Here is a 23,846-nt window from a genome sequence, read left to right on the forward strand (position 1 = left end):
ATATGGTATTTGTTTTTCTCTTTCTGACTTACTTCACTCTGTATGACAGACTCTAGTTCTATCCACCTCATTACAAATAACTCAATTTCATTTATTTTTCATGGCTGAGTAATATGCCACTGTATATATGTGCTACATCTTCTTTATCCATTCATCTGTCAATGGACACTTAGGTTTGCTTCCATGTCCTGGCTATTGTAAATAGAGCTGCAGTGAACATTGTGGTACATGACTCTTTGAATTATGGTTTTCTCAGGGTATATGCCCAGTAGTGGAATTGCTGGGTCATATGGTAGTTCTATTTTTAGTTTTTTAGGGAACCTCCATACAGTTCTCCAGAGTGGCTTATCAATTTACATTCCCACCAACAGTGCAAGAGGGTTGCCTTTTCTCCACACGCTCTCCAGCATTTATTGTTTGTAGATTTCTGATGATGGCCATTCTGACTGGAGTGAGGTGATACCTCATTGTAGTTTTGATTTGCATTTCTCTAATAATTAGTGATGTTGAGCATTCTTTCATATGTTTGTTGGCAATCTGTATATCTTCTTTGGAGAAATGTCTATTTAGGTCTTCTGCCCATTCTGCCCATTTTTGGATTGGGTTGTTTGTTTTTTTGATATTGAGCTCCATGAGCTGCTTGTAAATTTTGGAGATTACTGCTTTGTCATTTGCAAATATTTTCTCCCATTCTGAGGGTTGTCTTCTCATCTTGTTTATGGTTTCCTTTGCTGTGCAAAAGCTTTTAAGTTTCATTAGGTCCCATTTTTTAATTTTTGTTTTCATTTCCTTTTCTCTTGGAGCTGAGTCAAAAAGGATCTTGCTGTGATTTATGTCATAGAGTGTTCTGCCTATGTTTTCCTCTCAGAGTTTTATAGAGTCTGGCCTTACACTGAGGTCTTTAAGCCATTTTGAGTTTATTTTTGTGTATGGTGTTAGGGAGTGTTCTAATTTCATTATTTTACATGTAGCTGTCCAGTTTTCCCAGCACCACTTATTTAAAAGACTGTCTTTTCTCCATTGTTTATCCTTGCCTCCTTTGTCGTAGATTAGTTGACCATAGGTGCATGGGTTTATCTCTGGGCTTTCTATCCTGTTCCACTGATCTATATTTCTGTTTTTGTGCCACTACCATACTGTCTTGATTAATGTAGTTTTGTAGTATAGTCTGAAGTCCGGGAGCCTGACTCCTCCGGCTCCGTTTTTCTTTCTCAAGATTGCTTTGGTTATTCAGGGTCTTTTGTGTTTCCATACAAATTGGGAAATTTTTTGTTCTAGTTCTGTGAAAAATGCCATTGGTTAAAAATATGGAACGCTTCATGAATTTGCATGTCATCCTCATGCAGGGGCCATGCTAGTGCTAATCTTCTCTGTATTGTTCCAATTTTAGTATATGTGCTGCTGAAGTGAGCACTACTGTAACACTCTTTAAATTTCTTATATCAAACAACAATTTGAGTTTTTAATCTTATGACACAAGAAAGTTAAGATAACAATAAACATTTAACCCAATAATATTAACATGTAATGAGTTTAAAATAGATAGTTTTCTAGGATACCATTCTTCAAAATATTCAATAGTCATAGACAGTATGCCACAGAGTTTGTGCTATGTACAAGAGTTTGTTTTTATGAGATTTGAAATTTGGCTCATTCTGGGATTTTGTTATTCTAACATGCGATGCAACATATTGAAATAAACTGTAGTTATTCTTCCTTTTCCACACCTCTTTCCCTTCCTGATTACTCCAGTCACAAACAGTAGGTGGGGATGAGCAAGACAGGTGCTTATGTATGTGTGTGTTGTGTTGATAAGGGATCAAGGTGCTCCACAATCCAGAGTCAGAGGCTAAGCACGTAGAGCGAGGATGGTGTTCAAAGGAAACAGCCCAGCAAGGGCTATTGGTACCAGAACAGGATTAGCCAAGAACTCAATCTTGGGCAGGGGGGCAGAGGTGACAGCAGCTGCCCAGGCCAGAGTATTGGATTTAGAGCAGGGTAAGAAGGGTATCTTCTTGGGGAGGCTGAAGCCTGGCTTAGGATATAATAACTAAGAGGAATAAGGTGGATATTTATGGAAGGTTAGTAGCTCAGAGAAGGAAGTCAGTGCGTAAGGGGAGGTAATGAGAACATCAAAGTAGGGGACAGCCCACTACTGGATTTTAAAACCCCAAAGTATGAGAAGGGCATGCAAGAGGGGACTGTGTAGAAATGGAGAAAATGAAAATGAACCCTATGTTATTGGATTTAAATTAGAGATATTTTAAACTCAGAGATTTTAACCTATTGAGATGGATATAGAAACAAATGTGTGTGTGTGTGTGTGTGTGTGTGTGTGTGTGTGTGTGTGTATTTCTGGCTCTATCTACTACAGTGTTCTTATGAAAAGACATACCAATAGCAATGAACACACCTAGCACTAAAATCTTTTCTGTACTCTATTCTCCATTAAAATAACCTAGAATTCCATTGAGAAATGACTCATTTTAGTAGTGGGGTAAGGAAAATACAAAATGAGATCCCAATGGGGTATTTTCTAGGCCAGAAAATAAAGAAAAGTTCAAAGAATGATGAGTGCATGCCGAAGGATATGTAAGTCAATTTAAAGAGATCCTCACTGTAAAAAACTTAAATGTCAAAACGATGATATTAATGGATTATACCTGATTAACTAAAATAAGAACTCATGAGTCTACACTAATATAAATCAGTGAATAGATGTTTGATGAAGTCTCAGACTATCTCCATCCCAGTACTTATATATATAAAAAGAAAGGGAAAAAAAGAAAAAAAAAGAGATAAAAAAAGAGAAACTTTAGAATGGATAATACTAGTATGTGTCATCTTAATCAAGTGCTCAAAGTCAAAATAAGTAAACAAGTAATGAGACAAATTAAAATGGTGTGCCATTACAGGATTGGATGGGAAGGACACAGCATCACTTCTTTGTTAACCCTGCCCAAAATACTTAATCTGAATCGAATTATGATGAAATATTTGAGAATCCCAAATAGAAGGGCATTATCAAAAACAACTGGTTTTTAATATTCCCATGTTTCAATGTCATGAAAGTCAAGGAAAAACTGAGAACTGTTCCAAATGAATAAAATCAAAATGACATAGAAAATAAATGCCTATGTGTAATTCTGGACTTTACCCCTTTATTTTAATGGATATTACTAGAATAACTGGAGAAATTTGAATGGTCTCAGGAGTAGATGGTAGTAATATATTAATATCAATTCCTGGTCTTCATGTTTACATTGTGGTTTTCCAGAACATGATTGGAAGAAATATACACAAAAATTTTTTGTGAGTGATTGGGCATCATGTCAGCAGCTTACTCTTAGATGATTCAGAAAAAAGTTATTTGTGATGTACTTGCCACACTTGTTAACTTTGAGATTGTTTCAAAAAATTTTTAAATGTAAAAATATAATTGTTATATATACACACAGATTGCCTACATTGTTTTTGTATTATTGTGCATAATTTTATTTATTTTGCTACTGCAAGATAGGGGAAAATGTCCCTCCCTCCAGTTTCACTTTACAAGATGGGTATAAAAAAACATTTTTCCCCAAACATATATAAGTGTTTAAATATTTTTATTATGATTACTTAATGCTTGATTATACAGAAGATAATTTATTGAGGCAAGGTCCAGCTGGATACATTTTCCCATCTTCCAATGTTCACAAGGATTAAGGAAACTTGTAGTCTTATCAAAGGCTATACATAAATTGTTGATTCAGGATTTAATCAAAACCATGAAATGGCATAAAGCCATGTAATAGTTAAAATAATATCAAATAAAAAACATTTTGTAAGTTAATGCCTTTGTAAATTAGACTTTTAACATGTTATACTTCCTTATAGAAGAAACTTTTAGTATAACTTTAAGGGAAAAACTGAATGTTGGTCATTTATTTTGCACGACCAGAAAGACATCATTCGTTAAAATAATCAATAGTTGGTACAGATTATTAGCAGTATTAATTACAACATCATTTCTCCTACACATAAATGAATTTCAGAAAATCACACTCTTAATTTCTCACCACTGATTAGTGGCAGAAGCAGAACTAATGATAACAATAATGGTTTTAATTAGTGATGTTATTTTATGGCACACAGTGCATTCTCATTCATTTACTCAAAGAACCACAATCACCCTACATGATGGATTATATCCTCATTTTATACATAAAGATAAAATTCTCACAATGTGTTGAAAAAGTTGCCCAAGTTTCACGCAGCAAAGTGGAGGATCCTGCAATTTGGTATCTAACTGGTCTAGACTTCAAAAACCATAAATTACTTCAAACTACTTCCACCTAATGTAGTATATTTATTTCCCCATGCCACATTGTGAAAGGTATTTTTGTGTTGATGTATCTTTAAAGGCTATTTCTAGTAGTCACTTATTGATTATTTATGATCCTCTCCCTCTCTTTTGAACTTGGATTGAATTATGGGAGTTGGTCTTATTAAAGAATCAGCCTCCATTGATCACATACCTCTATAACTTGTGTCATATGACCACTGAAAATACAACTTGGGAAGATCTTTGGGTTATTGAGGAAAGAGAAGTTATAGCCTATATTTTGTAAACAGTATGACTATATATCAAAACAGAGGGTGTAAACAGGCTATTAGTACAGCATCTTCACCATGACACTCATCCCTTTCAATCACTTCTCCATAAGAATATTCCTGCTTGAATATAATGGAACATTATATACAATTTCCCTTCCGCCCATTCAATTTTTACATGTCAGTCAAATATCTTCCCCAGTATAACTGATTATTTTTGTTTTTCCAATCAAGAAGTACCCATATCACAAAATGGCTGGAGTAATTGTTTTGAGACATGAAATATAGTATTTTAGTTAAGATCATTTGCCTTTCAGTATAATTTTCTAAGAAGTGAAAGAAGAGGTTTGATTGAAATAATTGTGTTTTCTCCATGATGGCAATCTGGAGATTAAGAATGATTTCTGAATCATTATAAAATTCCTCTGTATTAGTTATCTATTGTGACATAACAATATTAACACAGACTTAGTGGTTTATGACAACACATTATTATTATTATTATATCATAGTGTCTAAAGGTTTAAGAGTTTGGGCATGACTTAGTTAATTCAAGGTCTCATAAGGATGCAATTACTGTGTTGGCTGAAGCTGTGGTCTCATCTGACACTTTACTCGGAAATGATCCACTTCTAAGCTTTCATGTGGGCAGGATTCAGTTACTTAGAAGGCTGTGGAACTGAAGACCCTATTTTTTTGCTGGGTGTTCCTTGGAAGCCACTTTTAGCAACTTGCCATGCAACTCACCACAACATGGCAGCTTCCTTCTGCAAAACCAGCAAGGAAGAGAAATTATTGTAGCAACACAGTTTACAGCCTTACATAACCTAATCGTGAACATGTAAAAACATGCACCCATCATCTTGCCTTATTCCACTCATTACCAGCAAGTCATAGGCCCTTTCCACACTCAGAAGAGGATCACACAAGGATGTGAACACCAAGAGCTAGAGATCATGTGTGCAACCCTAGCATCTGTTCCCCACAGATCACCCTCTGGACTCTAGTTGTTTATATCCTTCCCACATGCAAAATACATTGATTCTCCTTCTAATGAGACATTCACGAGAGACACTGATCCCATTAAAGATTTTGCTCTAAGTCTATAATCTTATCACCTAACAAGATTGGATCTAGATATGGATGAGGCTCTTTGTGTGTAGTTCTCTGTAATGAAAGAAACCAGTTAACTGTAAAATATAGAGACAAGTTTTCCGGCCCCTCCCCAACAAATCAACATGCAGCAGTTGAACAGTCACATGGGAACATCTACAGGCATTCCCATTAAAACAGGGGGAAATGTAGAGAAGTAGTCATTAATCCTAAAATTCTGAAATCCAGTCCTGTGAATGTTGTAATTTCTTGATTATGTATGTATAAAAGTCACTATTTAACCATAAAAATTACGCATTTAAATTAATCAAAAATATAAAACCTAACAAGTATCAGATATTTGTTCTACATATTTGGACAGAAAGATGTGCTTCATTCCATTAAGAAGCTAATGTCACACTAGAGGAAAGATACATAATTTACTGGAATTGTGTGAATAATGAAATGCATATTAGATTACCTCTGAATGTATTCACATCCTCTTCCAATAAGATATCATTTGAAAGGGCAAGAAAGGTAACTTTTGTTCATTTTTTTTTTATATATTTGAATCCTAATACTAATTTTGTCATTTTTAGCTATATCCAAATCTGTGGCATAGAAATAAATAAAATACAAAAAAAAAAAAAAATATATATATATATATATATATATCACTCTCAATATATCCTGTGATAGGAAGAATCTTCCAAGTACATTATAATGTGTTTTGAACTGTGGGCATTCATTGTAGTATAACAACGGCCTGAAGAAATTTTAGTGTGTAAGCTCTTCAGTAGTTTAATCAATATACATCTCCATTTTCAGTTTGGCATATAGGCAGAAATAAAACTGTAGCTATATAACATGTTTGTCACTTTGGGATTTACCTTAAATCCTTTAGGTTGTCTTTCTATTTTGATAATCTTTTGCCAAATTACTTTTTAAAAAAAAAATTGAGTTAAATTGGTATATAACCTTGTATTAGTTTCAGGTGTATAATATTATAATTTGATATTTGGATACACCTCAAAGTGATCACCACCAAAAGTCTACTAGTTATTATCCATCACCATAAAACTGACTCCCTTCATGCTTTTGCCCACCCCTCAACCTCCTTCTCCTTTGGTAACCACCAGTCTGTTCTCTGTATCTATGAGTTTGTTTTTGATTTGTTTTGTCCGTTTGTTTGTTTGTTTTCAGATTCCACATATAAGTGAAAACATATGGTATTTGTCTTTCTCCATTTGAGTTATTTCATATTGTATAATACCCTCAAGGTCCTTCCATTTTGTTGCAAATGACAAGATTTCCTTCTTTTTATGGTTGTGTAGTATTCCATTACATGTATATGTGTGTGTATGTATATATATATGGCTCACATCTTTTTTATCTATGCATCCATTTATGAACATTTAGCTTGTTTCCTTGTCTTGGTTATTGTAAATAATGCTGCAATAACATGGATGTATATATTTTTTCAAATTAGTGTTTTCACATTTTCCAGGTAAATATCCAGAAATGGAAAAGCTTGATCATATGGTAGTTCTATTTTTAAATTTTGAGAAATTTCCAAATCATTTTCAATGGTGGCTATACAAGTTTACATTCCAACAAATAGTATATGAGATTTCTCTGTTTTCCACATCCTCTTCAACATTTGTTATTTCTTATCTTTTTGATAACAGCCATTCTAACAGGTGTGAGATGTTATCTCATTGTGGTTTTGATTTGTATTTCCTTGGTATTTAGTGATGTTGAACATCTTTTCATGTGCCTGTTAGCCATTTGTATGTATTCTTTGAAAAAATTTCCATTTAGATCCTCTGCCCAATTTTTCAATGGGCTGTTTCTTTTTTTGTTGTTGAGATGCATGACTTTTTTGTTTTCTTAAATATATTTTGGATATTAACCCCTTATCAAGGTTATGATTTGCAATTATTTTCTTCCATTCAGTGGGTTGCCTTTTCATTTTGTTGATGATTTCCTTCAATGTACAGAAGCCCTTTAGTTTGATGTAGCAGCTTATGTTTATTTTTGGTTTTGTTTCCCTTGCCTATAGAGTCGTACACCCCAAAATAATCATTAAGACCAATGTCAAGGAGTTTACCACATAAGTTTTCTTCTAAGAATTTATGGTTTCAGGTCTTATATTCAAGTCTTCAATCCTTTTTAAGTTAATTATTCTGCAGGGTGTAAGAAAGTAGTCTAGATTCATTCTTTTGCATGTCAAGTTTTCCCAACACCATTTATTGAAGAGACTGTCCTTTCCTCATTGTCCATGCCTGGATCCTTTGTTGGAAATTAACTGTCCATATATGTCTGGGCTCTTTGTTCTGGTCCACTCATCTGTGTTTCTGTTGTCATGCCAATACCATACTTTTGATTACTATAACTTTGTAGTATAGTTTGAAATCAGGAACTTGATACCTCCATCTTTGTTCTTCTTTCTCAAGATTGTTTTGGCTATTTGGGATCTTTTGTAAACCACACAAATTTTAGAATTATTTGTTCTAGTTCTGTGAAATATGCCATTGGAATTTTGATAGGGAGTACACTGAATCTATAGATTGTTTTGGGTAGTTTGAACATTTTAACAATATTAATTCTTCCAATCCATGGACTATCTTTCCACTTATTTGTTACTTCTTCAGTTTCTTTCATCAATATCTTATAGTTTTCAGTGCAGTTTTTAACCTTCTTGATTAAATTTATTCCTAGGTATTTTATTCTTTTTTATGTAATTGTAAATGAAATAGTTTTCTTAATTTCTTTTTCTGATAATTCATTACTAGTGTATAAAAATGCCACAGATTTCTGTATATTGATTTTGTATCCTGCAAATGTATTGAGTTCACTTATTAGTTCTAACAGATTTTCGGTGGAGTCTTTAGGGTTTTCTATCCACAAATGGTGACAGTTGTACTTCTTTCTTTCTTATTTGGATAACTTTAATTACTTTTTCTTGCCTAATTGCTCTGGCTAGGACTTCCAATACTCTGTTGAATAAAAGTGGTGAGAGTGGTATCCTTGTCTTGTTACAGACTATAGAAGAAAAACTTTGTTTTTCCTTGTTGAGTATAATGTTAGCTGTGGGTTTGTCATATATGGCCTTTATTATGTTGAAGTACATTCCTTCTATAACCAGTTGGTTGAGAGTTTATATCGTGAAAGGATGTTGAATTTTGTCAATTTTTTTTGAATCTACTGGGATGATCATACAGTTTTTATCCTTCATTTTGTTAACATGGTGTATTGTATTGATTGATTTGCAGACGTTGAGCCATCCTTGCATCTCTGGAATAAATCCCACTTGATCATGGTGTATGTTCTTTTTAATATATTTTTGAATTCAGTTTGCTAATGTTTTCTTGAGGATTTTTCCATCTTTATTCATCAGAGATATTGGCCTGTAATTTTCATTTTTTGTGATATCCTTGTCTGGTTTGGTATCAGGGTAATGCAGGCCTCCATTAAATGAGTTTGGAAATGTTCTCTTCAGTTTAATTTTTTGGAATAGTGTAGCACTGGGGCAGGGCAAGCAGTCTTAGCAAGGTAGAGAGAGACTATCAATAAATGGCACCTGCCAGGCTCAAGCTAGCAGAGTAGAAGGAGATTTCAAAAAAATGGCACCTGCAAGCAATTACATCCCCAGAAAGAGAGTCAACAGACGTCTGTCCCTCTGACAGACACTTTAGGTTAGTTAATGAATCTTCTTCACGTATGGTCTAGGTGCTTTCCAAATTGCTGCTTTTGAGCTGGGTCCCAGGGTGAGTCTGTGAAGAGCCCTTTAAAAGTGGAGTCTCAGTTTCCTACAGCCTTTTGTGTCTCCTGGACATAAGCGCCATTGGTTTTCAAAGCCAAGTATTGTGGGGGTTCATCTTTCCAGTGCAGTTCCCAAGGGTTGGGGTACCTGATGTGAGACTCAAACGCCTCACTCTTCAGGAAGAAGCTCCTTTTTTGTGATATCCCTCCTGCTTATGGGTTGCTACTCTACTGGTAGGGGCCCTGTGGAGACTGCCTCTCTGCCTCTCCTACCTTACTCAATGTGGCCTTTTTATCGTTTGTTGTGGAAGAGCTGTTCTGCTGGTCCTCAGATCATCTTCAGAGAGAATTATTCCACTGGTAGCTGTAACTTTGTTGTGTCCCTGGGAATAGGTGAGACCTGTGTCTTCCTAAGTCCCATCTTCAACCAATTCCCCAGATTACTCTTCCCTTTAGCATTTTTAGACAGTCAAAATATCCCTCATCCAGTGTTTTCAGGATAAACTTATTGAACATTTTAATAAAATAGCTAATGTAATTAAAGAAAAAGTGACACTGTGACATTTCCACATATATTAAACAATGAGGAACATAAGTTAGTTCTCAAAAATTATCCATCAGTCTTGTGTCATTAATGGTCTCCCCAAAACCATAGTAAATCTATATTGTAATACAATAGCATTGTTCAAGATGGCATGGTTTAAAATTCTATGTCTATAGTATATACCAATTATCATCAGTAGTTATCTTTCATTCCAAGAAGATATTCTCTTTTCACTCCAAATAATTGATAAATTGATATATAAATTACCTATGGACCACAGACGTACTGATTTTGGTTTGAAATTGACACTATAACATACTGACCATTACCTAAAGGAGAAAATTCAAATACATCAGAAAGTTTCCCTTGTTGAAAACTTGCAGGCATTGCGTAGAAAATATGCAGGCATTGACAAAAGATTATGATTTACTTTAATAAAATGTTGCATAGAGTTGTGTTTTTAATTTTACTGAGCATATGTAAATATGAACAATCTACCTTAAGTCATTTCAAGTATGTAACATAAAAAAAAATTATGCAAGACTGATTCAATGCAACAGCAGGCATCAAGGTCATAAATAATTCTGAGTAATATTTAAATAAAAATTAAAATGTTTATTAATTAAAATATACATATACAGTGTGTGTAAAGAGAGAGAGAAAGAGGATTGCAATGTTGAGTCAGACCACTAATTTATAATTTATTACCTTTGGAAAATTTAATATACAGAACTTGGAAAAAAATATGTAGAATTTTTTAAATATAAGAAACACAATATTAGGAAAAATAAGATCAATAAATCCAAAATGAATCAAAATATTGATGCTAAATTATATAAACAGGGAAGTTTAAAAATTCAGAGTTATTTTTCAAATTTCCAAATAAATCATCTATGTATTAGAATACAACTTTTCTTCCAGCTGCCCAAGATACCAAAGGGATAGAAGGCCACGGGGAAGAAAGTGGCCCCGGTGCCTGCTGTCGTGAAGAAGCAGGAGCCCAAGAAGGTGGATTGAGAAAAGACCCGATAATTTGGCATTTTGACAGGGCATCTAGCCCCAAAGGGCCCTCACCTGCTTTGTAAAATGCCCCTGCTCCATCCAGTTGTGGTGGCAAAGGGCTATCCACTATAAGCAGCTAAAAGTGCCTCCCATGATTAACCAGTTCACCCAGGCCTTGTGCCACCAAATAGCTTCTCAACTGCTTAGGCTGGCCGATAAATACATATCAGAGATAAAGCAAGAGAAGGAGCAGAGACTGTTTGCCAAGGCTGAGAAGAAAATTGCCAGCAAAGGGAATTTCCCCTCTCAGTGGCCACCTGTTTTTCGAGCAGAGGTTAACAGTGTTACCATTTTGGTGGAGAACAAGAAGACTTAGAAGGTACTGACTGCACGTGACATGGATCCCATGGAGCTGGCTGTCTAGCTGCCTTCCATGTGTCATAGGATAGAGGTTCCCTACTGACTGCATTATCAAGGGGAAGGCCAGCTGGGAAGTCTAGTCCACAGGAAGACGTATACCATTATCACCTTCACATAGGTAGGTACAAAAAGTTAATTTGCACTTTTTAATTTCTTACCAGAAATCATCTATACCAAATTCACAAGTTTGTCAGGTATTGATACATTCTATATCTCCTCTAACTGCTCCACCAATTCATAATATATTCCTCTTTCTTCAGCGTCCAAAATAATTTCCTCTTTGCCTAACTAGTTTTGACTGAAAGTCTCCTGCCTGTAGTTCTGGCCACCAGCAAAGGTAACAAAACTAATGGTACATGATAGGCCTAGTCTTGAGAGGTACAGATTATCACTTCAGCACTGCACTTCAAAGGAAGTCACAAGGCCAACCAAGGTTTAAGAGGAGGAGAAAGACTACCTTTTGGTGTGACCAGTGGCATGCATATAGAGAAAAAATGAATTATTGGAAACCTTACTTAGAGACTATCATATGGGAATAGAAACAGTTTTTATGAGAATGTTTACAAAGAAAGAAACCATAATATAATATATAAGTAATTTTAAGAAGACTAGCATCTTAATGATCTGATATATTTAATAACACCATAAAGCAAAACATGAGGCAGATAAAAATTAGAGAAAGGTTTTTTTAGTATAAGATAAAGAAATAATATTCAACCTACGTAATACACTATAACAAATAAATTGCTATGAAATATACAATAAATTGTGCAAATGACATGATTATGATTGGACAATTCACAAAGAAGAAATATGTATAAAATAATGTTTATCCTATTCAAATGATTATCTGATATTAAATTAAGTGTTTTGGGACATATAAATCATCATAATTGTAGAAAATCCTGAAGATTACAGACACACACACACACACACACACACACACACACACACAAAACACAATTAGAATTAATAAATGAATTCAGTAAAGTTGCAGTACACAACATCAACATACAAAAATCAGTTGCACTTCTATACACTGATAACAAATGATCCCAAAAGGAAATTGAGAAGACAATCCTAATTACAAATCATAGATGAAAGAAATTAAAGAAGCAAATAATTGGAAAAACATCTCATGTTCATGGGTTAGAAGACTTAATATTGTTAAATGTCCATACTACCCAAATGATCTACAGATTTAATGCAATACTTATTAAAATCCCAATGGTACTTTTTACAGAAGTAAAAGAAAATAATCCTAAAATTCATATGGAACCACAGAAGACTTCTCATAGCCAAAGCAACCCTGAGAAAGAAGAACAAAACTGAGAGGGATCACCATTCCTGATTTCAAATTATATTACAAAGATACAGTAATTGAAAAGTATGATACTGGCATAAAGACAGACGTATAGACCAATGTAACATAATAAAGACCTCAGATATAATCGCATGCATATACAGTCAAATGATCTTCAACAAGGGTGCCAAAAATACACAATGGAGAAAGTACAGTCTCTTCAATAAATGATGCTGGGAAAACTGGATATCTACAGGCAAAAAATGAAATTGGAATCTGATCTTACACCATACACAAAAATCAACTCCAAATGTTTTAAAGATTTAAACATAGAACCTGAAACTCTAAAACCCCTAGAAGACAATTAGGGAAAATCTTCATGACATTGGTTGTGGCAATGATTTTTTGGATATGACACCAAAATCAAAGGCAACAACAGCGACAACAAAAATTAGACAAGTAAGACTATACCAAACTAAAAAGATTCTGCAGAGCAAAGGAAATGATCAACAAACTGAAAAGGCAACCTAAGGAATGGAAGAAAACATTTGCAGAACATATATCTGATAAGGGGCTAATATCCAAAATATGTAAGGAACTCCTACAACTCAATTGCAAAATAAGAAATAATCCAATTAAAAAATGAGCAAAGGACTTGAATAAACATTTCTGCAAAAAAGATATACAAATGGCCAACAGGTATATGAAAAGATATTTAACATTACTAATCATCACAGAAACACAAATCAAAACCACAGTGAGATATCATTTCACACTTGTTAGGGTAGCTATTATCAAAAAAACAAGAGATAAGTGTTGGTGAGGATGTGGAGAAAGGAGAATCCTGTGCATTGTTGGTAGGAATGTAAAATGTTGTGGCTACTATGGAAAACAGTATGGAAGTTCCTAAAAAAATTAAAAATACAATTGAGATAGAATCCAGCAATCCCATTTCTGGGTATACATTTAAAAGAACTGAAATCAGGGACTTGAAGAGATATATGCACTCCTATGTGTTTACTGCAGCATTTTCACAAGATTCAAGATATGGAAACATGTCCGTAGATAGATAAATGGATAAAGAAACTGTAGTATATAGAAAAAAATAAAATATTATTCAGCCTTAAAAAGGAAAGAAAGAAGAAATCCTGCCACGTGCAACAGCATGGATGAACTTGTAGGACATTATGCTAAGTGAAATAAACTAGTCACAGGAGGACAAATATTGCATGATTTCAATTATATGAGGTATCTAAAATAGTCACACTAATAGAAACAGAGAGTAAGATGGTGGTTGCCTGGCATTGGGGGAAGGCAGAAGCAAGAAATTGCTGTTTAATAAGTTTCAGTTGTACAAAGTGAATAACTTCTAGAGATCTGCTGTACAAACAATACAGGATTATAGGTACATTGTGACTACAGATAACAATACTGTTTGATACACTTTAAAATTAAGAGGGCAGATCTTATGTTACGTGTTTTTAACCACAAAAGAAAACAAAATAGAGGTACACAAAAAGAAAACCCCACATCATATACTCACATGAAGTTGGAGAAATAACATGTAATGAAGATACTGGACATACGCTTGCCTCACAAGATTGTTTCGACAAATTAAAAATAAATGCACTGTGCAACCATAAAAATTGGAATTAAAAACTTTCTTTTTAAAAGTTTTCCCCTAATAATCTATGTTCTTAAAAAATTATGAACTTTTGATAATTTTGCTCAATGGGAAATGTAAATTCTATATGGTATAGCAACTTTGGCTATACAACACATTCATGTACTGGATAAGATGAAAAAAAAGTAAAAAAATAAAGGTATATAAATAATTGGTACATTTGCAAGTAAATAGATAGCCCTGATGTCCATAACTTTACTCAGAGTTAAACAGATTTATAATAATCTGTGTTTTCAACCCTAAGTTACATTCATTCATTTTTCAGACCTCTGTTCCATCTTTGAAAGAACATTCAGCTTAAAGTTTTGGAGTTCTCCTAATCTTGAATTTAATTTTTAAAAATTCACGTTTGTAATTATATTAGTATATATGCGAGGCATTCACTGGAGTCCTTTCCTCCACTGCAAGGTTTATTAGATTAAAAACTTTACTACATAAGCTATGTATTATTTATTATATTGCAGACAATGAATGCAATGGCAGTCAAGTAGAGAAGATTTAAAGATATAAGCATGGATTTACAAAAAAGTTGCAGAGATAGGTAAAATATAAACCAATGATTTGAGAGGAGACAAAATATTTAAAAGAAACTTCTAAATTCTTAAATACTATACATGATATAAAATGTTAGTATAGTACATTTTGATAACATATTCATTTGACTATTTCTTTTCACTGCAATGTAATGAAACATTATGCTACAGTTATGTGGATCATGGAATAAAAGAAAATAAACAAATGAAAGAAATGAAAATATTACATGCATGCATATATACATATACACATACTTAAAGTGAACATCATGTAAAACTTGAAAAATAATAATCACATTGTATTTGGAAGAGTGTCCAAGAAATAACAGAAAATAAAATATTTTATCTAAATATTATCTGAAGTAATTTCTAACCTTTTTTATAGCAGTAGAATTTGTTTTAGTACTTGTATGTGGAAATTTAATATTTGCAAAATGATAAAAGAGAATGCTCTTTAGAAGTTAATTAGATTAATTAACTAGAGCTACATAAGACAATTTATCTTTTTGTGTTTTTTCCTATTGTAAATTTAATGCAGTTTCTTACAAATAAAACAGTAAATGTTTTAGAAAATATAATTCCTTTACATTATGACCACACTACAATCCCAAAGGGATAACCACCTCATTAGTTGTGTGTCCATCCCACCAGATAACTCCCATATAAATATAACTATGCTGATAATAATGATGGTAATAATACTTATTTTATATAGATATCTGATCACACTTGGCTTATTCTTTTACAGTACTCTCTTACAGAAAGGAAAACACATGGGTCACCTTCCCTATCAGTCGTATTTTGATTTAATCATTATGCATGCATATGTAGTTTTTCTTTTTTTTTTTCAGGAAGAAGTAGGTGAACAAAATAAATCTTAATATAATTGACAGCTTTGGGATGTTTTTGTTTAATTTTTCATCTACTTCAGCAAGAGGCTTTAAGTCAAATTGGTTGCATTACAGAGACATAAAAATAATGAAAAATTGATGCAGTTGAAGAAAGCAGTTTTCTTTGAATAAAATATAGATTTTAAAAGTAATATTATACAAGTAGAAAATGCCTTGATTTGTATTTTTATTAAACAAATATGTGGTATATTTAAATTTATTTCATCAATTTTACTCTGTAACGAACTACACAACAATGATCTAATAATGTTCTGGATACATTATGAAAGTAACTTAATCCAATTTTGCATAACTTTATATTCTGTATATTTCGGTTGTATATTATTTCTAAGCTGGGATTTCATTTTTAAATTAAATTTTGAATACATGAAGAAATATTATCATATTGCTCTACAGATGACAATCTTGAAAATTAAATTCTTACTATTGGTTGAAAAACAATATTTTGGTCATAATCGTCAAATATTATCTGGTACTGATACTATTTTTGGTAAGGAGGGGAAATTACATATTTTGAGGCAAAACATAAACTTCTAGTTTTTAAGAAAATATGTATGAGTGACCTAATAGACATTAAGGATTCTTTTTTTCCATATGTTTAAAAACTTTATTTGGTAGTGTCATATTGAATTTTATTTACTACTAGTAGCTTAGTAACCACAGACAGGAACAATTAAACCTAGTTATTTTATACATTATATTAAAGTTTCTGAGAGAAAGAATGTTTGTACGCACACAAAAAGTAGAGGTAGACCATGAAAAATATGGATTAAAGAAGGCAAGGAATATTAGAGGCAGAGATAATATGTTCAATGCACACTTAGAGTATTTTCTTACTTTTCCCAAAACTGGTGTGTCACTGTGGATAAATCTTCCAGTTTTATCACACCAGGTCATAGTATTCCTACAATAAAATATAGTGTAACGAACTAGTTTGGAATTGAGGAATTGTGTGGGTGGTATTAGGCAGAAGTATTTCATGTCTTCTGGGTTTTTAACTTCTGTTTTCTTTCATTGATTTACAGCATCAATTCCCTGCATGATCTGATCATTTCGAATTCTGAAAGGTTTGAAAACAGCAAGCAACCTTGTCAGAGTGATTTTAAAACCTTCAAAAGTTCCTACTTTTATTTCTCATAAATGTAAAAATTTCACAAGCTACATGTGGTCTTCACAAAGGGAACAATCCTACATCTTTATTTTGCTCTAATGGCAAACATTTCTCATCTCTGTCAGATTTGAGTGCATAACTGTATCAGAAAACTATGTCTACTGGTCATAGGCATATTTATCACTTGACATATGAATCACATTGTCTGTAGCAAAGTTGAAGATCAGCAGTGACAATTCACTTTAGGTCCCTGAAGGGCAACAGTCTTGGTGTTAGAAGCCTACAGTAAGTGCAGAAGACAGGGAAACAATTATATTTAATTTGAATATTACCATGGATATGAATGAAAATTAAACAAGTCACATATAAAACACTGAACCTTTGTTTCTTAAAAAAAAACTAAGTTAAGGTCACACCTCAGCAGTATTTTCTAATTAAATACAGTTTCTCTTTTGATGTAATATTTTGTCCTATGGTAAATAAAACATTACACAGAAAAGACAATGAGTAAAACAGGGACAAGAGATACACTGATGTACTGTAATGATTTATTGGCAACTAGAAGTCTAAAGAAAAGTGGGATGAATTTTAGTATTCATAAATTTCTTGAAACTTATCATTTAGTGATTGAGAAAAGGCAAATAAGAACTTTTATTATCTCTTTTTATTCCTTAAAAATATTTTCCTATGGAAAAGTTAGTTATAGGCAGAAAATATTTTCTCAAAGTGTTTTATTCTTTCCTGTTGCATAAGAAATATTTTAAACAAATTTTAGCTTCTTTATAATTTTATTTGCTAAGATACTACAAATCATACCTTTATAAAGTTAAGCTCACAACTGAGCAATTTTTAATTGGGGGATTATTTCACGTGTAAAAGAAAATCTGCTTATGTAATTTTCAGAATATAGGCTGAAATGAATGTGTACAAAATGATTTATTATAATTTAGTTTTAAACTTTAAGACATCAAATTTTATAGATCAATATAGGAAAGCACAAGATGCGACTGACTTGCCAATAATTCTGCCATGATACTAACATTTTTGTAACATCATTAATTCAGAAATTGCCAAAATTCTGCCATTCATTTAGTCAGCTTCAGGTTTTAAAACCTGTTTGATTAAAGCATATACATTTTTAAAATTTATTTTAAAAAAATATATTGATATTTGGACAACTGCCTTTCTCTCTTAGGAATTTGGGCTTGTGAACAAGAAAGGCAATCTTTGGCAAATCTTTTTCACTCTATGTTTTTTACGGAAAAATATAATTCCATCTAAAACAAGAAGAAGACATTAGCATATTGCTGACCAAGGTAAAGAAACTAAAAGAATGTTGACATATCCTGATTTGTAAACTAATGAGACAGAGAAAGGAAGAGATCTTGAGAGAGAGGAAGACATGCATCCAAATCACTTGGAAAGCCTATTAAAACACAGATTGCTTGACCCAACTTAGAGTTTCTGATTCTGTAGGTCTGGGGTGAGGCGTTTCTAAACAGTTCTTAGTTGATGGCAATGTTGCTGGTCTGGGGACCACACTTTGAGAACCACTTCATCAGGGCTATATATTATTCCACTATTGCTTTGATAATTATGAAGATGCTTTTCCTCGATCAATTTGTGCTAAAAGTTGCAAACTTTATTCTTGATTGAAAAGAAAATATGCATCTGAAAATTGTATATTGACCTTTAACACATTAAGACAATATCATATTATAAATTGAGGAAGTTCAGTTTAAAAAATAAGAGAGAAGTTTGATCCATGTTGGGAGGAAAACTTTGCCTCTACCCCATTAGATTTGACTGATTAGGGGCCTGGGAGTTAACCAACAAAAGTCTGATTAAAGGTGATTAAAGGAGTTAAGTGTATTCATATGCTGGTGTATTTGAAGGTGCACAAAAGAAGTGGCTTTCTGAGTAGCTAGAGAAATGGGTTTATATCCCCACTTAGCTAGGAGAAAGGGAGAGGGGAGAAAAGATTTACATGGGAAGAACAAATGGGCTTAATGTGGGGTGCGGGGGAAGCCAATGAGCTTTTAGGTAAACAAATGTAAGTTATGAAGTTTGTGATAATGTTTGCTCATGCAGTATCTCCTCAGATCTTTCTTCTTTCTAGTGGTGAAACTCCCCCAGAAAGGGGATTTACAGCAATTACACTCTCTAGGAGTGAAGCTGCCTTGAAGGGGAGATTATAGTTGCCTCCCCTCAGAAGGTTCTGCCTTTAATCAAGTAAGGGAAGCTTGCAAAAGACTTCTTTCTACATCTCTTGAATCTCAAATGTCTCAGCTTAAAATAATCTTCATGCCAAAACTGCTGTTCACTCACCAATGAAAAATTCTGTATAAACAATTAAATCCTCATACACTGGAAGACATTCTCAATTTTAAAAGGAAATTTAGTCAAAATGACTATAACTAGTTTTAAGAACATATTTACAATTTATTGCTTAATTTGTTCTTATTTTTCATAGTAAGGCGGAAAAATCATAATCTACTAAAATTTAATAAAATAATTTGACATAAGAAAGTTTGAACCTCAGAATTTTTGAAACAAAATAATTGACCCATTCTATACCCTAACTGTACATTAGCTATTGTATAAACATTATTTTCAGTTATCTTTTTCTAAATATTTTCCACCCAGTCAGTAGAAAGTTTTCTTTAACAATATTTGTCAACAATTGTCTTTAATTTTTCTCTTGTCCTTATGGTAATAGCCAGTAAGCCAGCATTTCAGACATTTAATGGATGATCTATTTTTGTAGCAAGAAGAGAGTCTTAATGGATTGAGAAAAGCAGTCATTGAACAAGGATGCCATTTACTTAAACTGTACTTAAATATAAATTTATAATTTCCAGTTATATACACTTGTTTCTTTTTGTGCTTCTTCTATTCTACTAATAAAGGGTTTTACTGAATTCACATTCATCAGATTTTCTGGACTGTACAGAAGTTGACCTTTTAAATTTTGAGCAACTGAAAAACTCTAAATTTTATTTCTAATGTGGCACACATCTTCCACTTTAAGGTTTACTATGTGGGAGTTCATTATATGGAAATTTGGTCAGTTGAAAGTAATGGTCAATTACATAAAAAAGATTCAGTTATCTAATTGCAGCTCTTACAGTGTTGACTATACAAGAGATATAACAATGAAAACAAAGAAAATATTTAGAACAAGTAAGACTTTTCTTACTATCAAAGCACAAGTCAAAAATAAAAAGGGGAGGCACTGCAATGTGTCAGAGGGTTGATAGAGAGGATATTGATGGAGAAAGAAATCAGCCTGACTTCCAGGTGCCATGGTAAATTTTCAGAAGAAAAATTGACATCTTCTGAAGATTTAGTCCTTCAATAAACAGAATATTTTATTACATTATAGATGCTTTAGGATCAGGGATCACATTTCATTCATCTGTTTGTCTGCATTGTTTATAAAATTTCATACCACCACATACGCTAACCAAACTGGTTTTTCCAACAAATACTGGATTATTTTGTAATGAGCTTATTGCAGCTATCAAGCTGAACCAACCTTCAGAGATTGGTAGGTTTTTCCTTATGGATATGTATGACTCTAATAACAACTAACCAAAAAAATGTATTCATAAACCTATGGCAAGGAATGAACTTCCACCCCCTCATGGATTAAAGTATAATCAGCTTCCTCCTATTCTGGAACCAGAAATGTTTGGGTCCATATTGAAAGTTGTAAAAGGGCTGTAAAATCACAGTGAAGATGTGACATAACAACAGCTATATATTTGGTCTCTGTCCCAGGTTCCTGACATGAGATCCAGAAACCCTTAGAATCTCAAGTCATAAGAATGCCTTTTGTATGCTAATGAATGACTGGTGGCTCTGGGCCCCTAGATAGCATCAGGATGGGTGTGGGTCACCAGAAAGACTAAGCCATGATTAAAGGTGTGGAACTTCAGTCCCACACACATTCTCCCAACTCCAAGGAAAGGAGAGAGGCTGGGAAAAGAGTTCAATCACCAATGGACAAGGATTTAATGAAGCAAGCATAAGTAACGAAACTTCCATAAAAATCTCTAAACAATGAAGTTCGGAGAGCTTCCAGGTTGGTGAATACAAGGAAGTGCTTGGAGGGTGTTGTGCCCTGGAGAGAGCATGGCAGCTCTGTGCCTTTCCCTCCAGAACTTGTGCTATGTATCTCTTCCACTTAGCTGTTCTGGGTTGCATCCTTTATAATAAACAGGAATAGTAAGTAAAGCACTTTCCCAAATTCTGTGAGTCTTTCTAGTCAATTATTAAACCTGAGAAGCGGGTTGTGGGAACCCTGAATTTGTAGCCAAGTCAGACAGAAGTGCGGGTAGACTGGGCACCCCATTGCCGCTGGCATCTGAAGTAGGGGCAGTCTTGTGGGTCTGAGCCCTTACCTGTGGAGATGATGTTAACGCTAGGTAGTGTCAGAACTGAATTTAATTACTGGACACCCAGTTGGTGTCAGGGAATTGGAGAATTGGTGTTGGAAAAGATACAGCCACGTATGTGGTGTTAGGACTGGAAAAAACACATGGTGGTGGTGGGAGAGATAAATTATTACCCTTGATCACAAGAAGCAAAGTGACGGAAGGGGAAACTTAGATGAAAGAGAATTCTAATTTCTCTAAAATGCTGTGAACAGTCATAATTAATCATCTAAAATTATAAATCCTTGTTTCCATTTGTTAAAATTTATAAGATACATTTTTGCAAATTAGATTGACATATAAAAGACCTTCAAGGGACATCTGTTATGAGTTTGTACAGGTAGATATGTATATCACCTCAAAAAACCTGAAATTTCTGCACCTAAATACTGTATTAGACATTTTAAATTAATAAACCTATATATTTCAAAAGATACATTATATAAACTTTTAAATGATAAATTATTGTAATAATAAAATGTTACATTCATTATAAAGAAAATATGAATAATTCATGAGAGGAGAAACAGTGGGGAAATTAAACTGGGAGTCAGGATATGCCAAAAAATTCCATTTAATTGCATGCATTTCTCTGTAACATTTAATGAATTTCACAATTGTGACTAATTATCTACTACTAAGTTATTGTCTTGCCTTGTAAGATAATTGATTAAATCATTTATCAATGCTCCTTTTTTTCCTCCATAGGATTTATTTGTAATATTAGCTCTTATTTCATTAAAACAGTACTTTGACAAAGTCATGTCTGGCACCATAGTCTCTTTTAAATGAGAAACAATGTGATATAAACAGTGTAAACATTCCCTAATAGAATACTTATGCATGTTCTAGATCAGATGTGCAACACTAGATGGGAGCAAGTTACTTGAATGCTCATCTTTACGGAGTCAAAGTAAAATTTTTAGTTTCTTTTAAATCCAATGTGCTATGAAACAAACACTAAAATTATCTGAAAATAAACTATTTTTTTCTTTTACATCAATTATTAAATATAATAATATCTACAGACATATGCCCTCTCTCCCAAACAAGAGCTACATATCGTGCCTCACCACTTTTTAATGAAATGAAGAGAGGAATAATCCATTAGTTTTCTATTGTTCCTGTAACAAATTACCTCAAATTTAGTGACTTAAACAACACAAGTTTATTGTCTTATAGTTCTGGATGTCAGAAGGTCTGACATGGCTCTCACTGGGCTAACATCAAGGTGTTGCCAGATCTGTGTTCCTTTCTGGAGGCACAGGAGGAGCTTCTAGAGACCTCATGCATTCCTTGGCTCTTGTCCCTCTTAACTCAATTTCCAAAGTCAACAATGTTGCACCTTTCTGACTCTCTTCCTTCATCACATCTCTCTCTCTCTGACCTCAGCGAGCAAAGCATCTCAGCTTTAATGTCTCATATGATTTGACTGGGTTTACTTGAGTAAAGAATAATCTCCCCATCTCAAGATGTGTAATCATCTCTGCACATACTTTTTACCTTATGTTGGTCAGGTAACATAGTCACGGGTTCATGAACATTAGAACATGGGTATCTTGTGTTGTGAAGAATTATTATGCCAGAGAGAGAGAGAGAGAGAGAGAGAATATGAGAAGGAGGAGGAAGAAGGGAAGAGAAAGTGTTTCCATAAAAATAAATGTACCTAAAAGTCATGTTTGAAATTATAGAATTCACAGTAAATTGCTTAATATGCAACAGTTTAATTAGCTTTTTTTCAGATTCTATTCAATGGCCAATGGCATCTATAAGGGACTGAAAATAGTTGAGGCATAATCTGTTAAATACATGAAACATGTTTGTGCTAATAATTTAGTAATATTTTCTTGAGACATGTATACAAACAAATAATACTTGAAATACTTTTTTCTAGATATTTAATGCACATAATCATTTGATTAAAATGACTTATTTTACTTTGTGTCTTACATCACTTAAAAAGATCAATATTGGTTTAATTTATAAACTGAAATCAAAATATAATAAAAACATTTTTCAAGAAACTCCTTATTTGAAAAGTGCTATAAATGGCTTTTTTTTAACCTACATTGGACAGCATGATTATTATCTTTCCCAATGAAATGCTTGGAACAGAGCAGGCAATTAGTAAATGATTTTGTAATAAATGTAAGGCTAAATAAGGAATACTTCCCCAATTTACTTATCTGCCAGAATATAATCCTAGATTTTCCAACATATGCTTTCCTTTTACCAAAAAGTATTGATGTTACAATACATGACCATTAAAGATCTGTATCACTCTACATGTTTTAAATCAAGGTTTAAGGAAATAATTACAAATGTTGGTAATTTATTTTTATCAATTTCTAATTCCTAAGTCCAGTCTGTTTCAGAAATATTGCAATCAGAATCCTTAAATATGTCCTTCTTGTTTCACCATCACTATTAAATAGATACTCCTGAA

At 33.2% G+C, this 23,846-nt stretch overlaps 2 pseudogenes; one reads left to right on the top strand and one right to left on the bottom strand.

Moving 5' to 3' along the window:
* Positions 1-1,301: 1,301 nt before the first annotated feature.
* Positions 1,302-1,414, bottom strand: LOC112064792 (uncharacterized; annotated as a pseudogene).
* A 454-nt stretch (positions 1,415-1,868) lies between these two features.
* LOC102985454 (60S ribosomal protein L7a-like) lies at positions 1,869-11,537 on the top strand (annotated as a pseudogene).
* Positions 11,538-23,846: the final 12,309 nt, after the last annotated feature.

This window comes from Physeter macrocephalus, chromosome 13 (assembly GCF_002837175.3).
Source record: "Physeter macrocephalus isolate SW-GA chromosome 13, ASM283717v5, whole genome shotgun sequence".
NCBI classification, from domain to species: Eukaryota; Metazoa; Chordata; class Mammalia; order Artiodactyla; family Physeteridae; genus Physeter; species Physeter macrocephalus.